The sequence below is a fragment of the Scomber scombrus genome, chromosome 2 (genome assembly GCF_963691925.1).
Source record: "Scomber scombrus chromosome 2, fScoSco1.1, whole genome shotgun sequence".
NCBI classification, from domain to species: domain Eukaryota; kingdom Metazoa; phylum Chordata; class Actinopteri; order Scombriformes; family Scombridae; genus Scomber; species Scomber scombrus.
In genome coordinates this window covers 26,709,085-26,714,887 of record NC_084971.1, presented here as the reverse complement: position 1 = coordinate 26,714,887, position 5,803 = coordinate 26,709,085, and positions in this window count along the sequence as shown.

Here is a 5,803-nt window from a genome sequence, read left to right as displayed (position 1 = left end):
TTATCTGATTAAATTGTAAATATATGAATGTAGTCCATGTGTATGCTCTCTTTAATGGTCAGATTTAAGTATGGAGGTTCAAAACAGGTAGTATGATATATGTACAATTGATTTTTTAAAGATAAATTCTTATATATAATTGTATATATTTCTACATTTAAATACACACCAAAGAAGCAAAAACACACACATAGAAAACTAAAATATCAGTCCTCTCAGCAATAATTCAATGAGCAAGCTTCCCAGGGGAACCCACAAAACACAAATATAAATATATCAACAACAGTAAACAACTGTCAAAACACAGGCAGTTTTTAGACAATTAAAAAACAAACAAAACAAAAATTGATTATATATAACTTTTTCAACACAGTATCTTAGCAATAATTCATATTAAACAAGTTTCCTTGGTTATTGAATAAAACATGAAGACAAATCAACACCAGTAAAAGCACTCTCAAAACACACAAGGAAATAATTAAAACTAAACGAACGAACGAACGAACGAACGAACGAACGAACGAACTAACTAACTAACTAACTAACTAACGAACTAACTAACTAACTAACTAACTAACTAACTAACTAACTAACTAACTAACTAACTAACTAACGAACTAACTAACTAACTAACTAACTAACTCACTAACTCACTAACTCACTAACTCACTAACTTACTGACTAAACAAAGAGAATTATATATTGCTCTCTCACCAACCGCATTAGCTGTTTATGCGTTAAACCAAAATGTATGAAAAGGTCAGAACTCCAGTATAAAGAACAATTTAGCACACAATAAAGTTGTTCCACACTGGCCAGATGAATGCATACTGTGCACACTAACTAGAGACTTTGTAAGCCTTCTGTTAACTCAAATGGATATAAAATAATTGAATTGCGTGGCTCATCTAGAATTTCCAAATGTTATCAGACCAAAATGATCACATTCTAATAGTGAAATGAGTCAACAGTAGCGACAGAGTAGGCTACAGCGCAGCCCATGATGTAAACGTGTCCACAGTGTTTTTGTAATTACTCTCACTGCAAGAAGGGGGAGACAAAAGTCCCGGACTCCTGCTTTAAGGAACAAAAAGAACATATTTCAGAGTGGATGGGCACTTTAATGTTTCTGTAATCGTTATGTATCATAAGTATTTTTTGGCCACAGCGAGTTCACACTAGAAAGATGACGAGATAGAGAGCAACTTGCACAAAGGTCCCCAGGGACATCGATTAGGGACTTTGTAATTCACACTCAGCACCTTAAAACCACTTTAAGACTGATCAGTGTTTCTAAAGTGCCATCACTGGACATTTTGTTTAATTGTTTATGTTTTAATCTCTAAAAGAGGTTAGAAATGCAAGTAGATATATATAGTCTTCCCTCCTTCCTGTGGGACTTAGACAAAGGCAGCTTCCCTCCATCGGTGAGTTCCCCTTTTTATAGTCACATCACTGATTAGAAGTTTAAAGGTGTGTTTGGTGCACCAGCTCAGCATATTCTTTCACCATCATCTCAAGTCTTGGTTGAAACAAATCTATGTAATACCAAATCTTATTTTCCATTAAATGCAACGCAACTGAAGTGAATCGTTGCTGGTATGATTGCTTGGAGCTGTGGGCGGGTTCCTGTGATAGAAAAAACACCTTTTAAAAACCCCTTTCTCACTTTAAACCTGTAACATTGCAAGTTCAGTTTATTGAGATGTGTCGGTGGTTTCTGTCATTCGCACATAACCTCCTACACTATAACATAACTGTCTCAGATAGATTAAAGGCACAATAAACATAAGGGATACCACACCACCTTCAAATGAGAGAAGGGGAACCATTTTCACATCCAAACTGCTTGACAGACTTTAAAAAAAAACATACTTTTCTCATACTAAGACATCTTTGTTTTCTAATACTGTGTTGTTAAAAGGAACGATATAACGTCTCTCAATTCTGAATGAAATAAATTACATGCGGATGTCAATAAGCAACAATTGGTTAATTTCATCCAATCCGATTTTGCCCAGAGCCTGAATGTTGGCTCTATAAAACAACACTGTGACAGTGAGGTCAAAGTGTAATTATATATTCCTGAGGTCTAGAAAATAGTTTTCTGAGGACATTATTTGCCAGCAGCACTGTTTAATCAGTCACCCTTTGAAAGGAGCTAAAGGTTGTAATTAAGTGTTTTATTAATGGCCAATAAATCAACTGAGGACAAAGTCCAAAACAGTGGAAAAAGGCTCCCCGAGTGAGTCAATGAGAATACAGCCAGCAGAAAATGGAAGAAAGCTGTCATATGCAAGGAAATGAGAGATGGTGGGGTGGGGACTCCAAATCCATCTTATCAAAGCCAGACTATCCTCTTGTCAAGGAAATTGTCATCCTGCCCTCTGGTCAGATATACAGGTTTCCACAAGCAATTTAGTCTTCTCATCTTTATTCTTCTTGTTGATGTTTTCCTTACTTTTAACATACATTCTTATTATATGAATTGTGAATATAGTACCGGCACGTTTTATTGTCTCTGTGTGTTTTCATTTTTTGTTTTCATGGTTTTGTTTTTTTTATGTTGCTGCAAAAAGATTTTTTTCTGATGGGACAGTAAAGATATGAACTGAACTGAACACAAGGAAGTAATACATGTTCTGCCTTAGCTCATCATATATCAAAGTGCAGCAATGTCCTCATAGTATAGTCGCAATTAGCTAAATTGAATACAACTCACATAGAGAGCCTTGTGATTTCAGGCATAATGGCTGAATGTAACCACTAGGGGTTGCATGTGCAGAAAATTGTTGGTCTGATCAGTACCGGTGCTGGAATAATACCACCTGACGTCAAGTGGACTGTAGGTCAAAATATTTGCAGTAATTTAGTCAAACTCAGTTTTATTTAGGAATATGCACCATGTGAGCATAAGGTTCAAGTTCCTAAAATAAGAAATTTACACAACACCACTTCACTTTTCTTTTTCTGTACAGGGTGAGCAGTTTTTATACGCTGAAGTATTTATTACATGGTCTCTGGTTTGCTGTGTGTTATCCTGATTAAACATAAATTAATCTAGGATTGTAATGTTGAGCACAAAACTAAAATAGCAGGTCTTAAAACTTTTTTATTCAAAGGCTATTTTCAAAACAACCTCAAGATCAGAGCATAAAGCAAATTCACTTTAAAACTGTGATAATGTCACCCAATATTGCGGTAGTGGTGCATACCCCAAAGTTTACACACATTTCTCTTGGTTTTACTGCGGACCTCTTGTCACAAGTTGCATTTTGTGTTTGAGTTGTGAGCATTTTCACAAAACCGGTGATGTTTTATGTTGTTTTATTTTAATGATACTATGAGCTTGACTGATAAATGTATCCAGTATTTCACAAGCTTTAGAGAAGATAAACATTTTTGATTGTTTTTAATTATCTCATGACTCCTTCAGATTTATCTTGTGACCACTTTAAGGGTCCAAGTCCCCAGGTTGGGAGTCACTGCTCTGTGAGACAGAGATTACATAGCTAACAATCCAGGACCTGTCTTTGATGCAGTGAATCTGAGACTTTGGCGTCCTTGGGTGTCTGTGATGCTGGCCAGCTGCTAATTTTGCACATTTTATAATCCAGCCTTGTGTGTGGATTAACCTGCTATGTGGGCCTCTGCTGACCCCCACCTACCTGACTCTGTGAAATGTGTTGGTACCCTGTCATTGAAGACATACTACTATTTTGTAAAAACATACTTAGTATTTCTTGTTGAGAGTTAGATGAAAAGATTGATACCACCGTGGTATGTAGAGTGGTATTGATCTTCTCTTCTATTTCTCAGCAAGAAAGTGAATATGCATATTTCCCAAAATGTTGAACTTTGAGCTAATTCTGATGAAGGGCTGGAATACTACTTCATTTTATGAAGTGCATAAACTAAGCACAATATAATGTGAACTAAGACTAATTTTAACATATGTTTTTTAATAAGATGTGGCCACAAAATAAGTTGATTATACAGTTCCCTCTTGCTGATATTGTAATTTCTCTATAATACTTAACGGACAGGTTCACAAGTTTTGAAATCTGCCTTAAAACAATAGTCAGTAGCCCGAATGAACACTGAAACAGGTTTTTCTTGCTAGTAATCTTGACTTCTTGTTTATACTGATCTAGAAGATCCCTTCATGATGCACTTAAAATGTAAGTGATGAGCAAATCCATAGTCCTCCTTCTGTGCAGAAATGTATTTAAAAGTTTATCTGAAGCTAATATGAAGCTTCATCTGTCCAAATGAGTCAAATCAAGTAAACAGGGAAACACTGTTGGAGGAAACACGAAGAGGAAATTTGATGCTAAAAAGATTGTAAATGTGGCAGATATCCTGATATGACTAACTCATATAAGCTTCAGATTCACTTTTAAATGCATTTTTGAACAATATGACTGTGGACACAATGTGGATTTTGGCCCACATCACTTACATTGAAAGCACATTTGAAGGGGATGGTTCAATAGCCAATATGAACAGGCGGAATGATTACATACATTACATTACCTCTTTCAGTGTTCATATGCACACCTGTGTTAGCCAATACTGAAATTATGCAGTACTAGTGGTTTAACTTGTGTTGTATTGACAGTGGATGATTGTTTCAGGTGTAACACATGTAGAAGGATCTTGTTATTGAACCTATTTCCCTTTAGGGTCGTGAGGTCTGGGGTCCACTCGCCTACCAAGATTTTACAAAATGGGACAAACAACAAATTGAGACGCAACATACAGAACTCTTCACGTCCAATGGAAAACTCCAAATAATGCATGAAGAGCTGAATAAGGCTGATGAAATCTGTTCACTAACACGAGCAGAGCCCCCAGACAGAAACCCAACTAGACTAAACTAAATTATAAGAAAAGTATTTGACACATTGGACAGAATTAATTAAAAACCAGAGAAAACTGGAATGCCTTTTTGATCCTAAACAGCGCATACGTAGCGGCAGATTACCTGACCTGACCTACTCAGTGAGTGCAGCCTCACTGAGGAGAGAGTCCACCACAGGAAGACCAGACAGACTGTGTGGAAACCAAGCTGCACTGTACTAAGACATCAAAGACACATACTACTACCCACAGATTACATCGACCGCCCAAAAAGTCTTTGAAAACATGAAAACATCAACATCTGTTGGGTGAAACACAACAATATGCAAACACAGCAGCAAAGTTTGTGAACATTTGTGACTGGAATATGGAAAACAGCCACTAGAGGGCCGTTTCCACTGCAGGATCTTTGGGGTCATTTTACGGGCCGTGACCGTTAGCATGTGTCTCCATAGTAAGAACCGTGCCTGAAGGACAATATCCCGAAATTTTACTTCGTTCGACCCCTGAAAAATGTGTGGGTGGGGCTTGAGGTTGACTCGTGTTGATGGGGTATACTCAAAGTGGAATGTGACGTCAACGGGAAGCGCCTTTCAAGGTCCTACTCTGCAATGGAGACACAACGGCCGAGTGAGACGACGTTCCTTTAAAGTTCTCGCCTCCTAAATTTTACCTGGACCTTCCTCAATCACCTGTTTACTCCTGCACGGTGCTGATTCCTGTACATAGAAAATAAATATCTTTAAATACAAGAAAAAGTTGCAGTGTCTATATAGTTCTCATTTATTTGTTTTAATGTTTAATATAATAGTTATTAGTAGTTATTTTTACTCATCTGCAGGGTAAGTGGGACAAAAGTTAGGACGATTCTAAGGGGCCGTATTTCTATTAGTTATTAGAAGATATGTTGATAAAAAATGAACTAATCATCATTCATTAT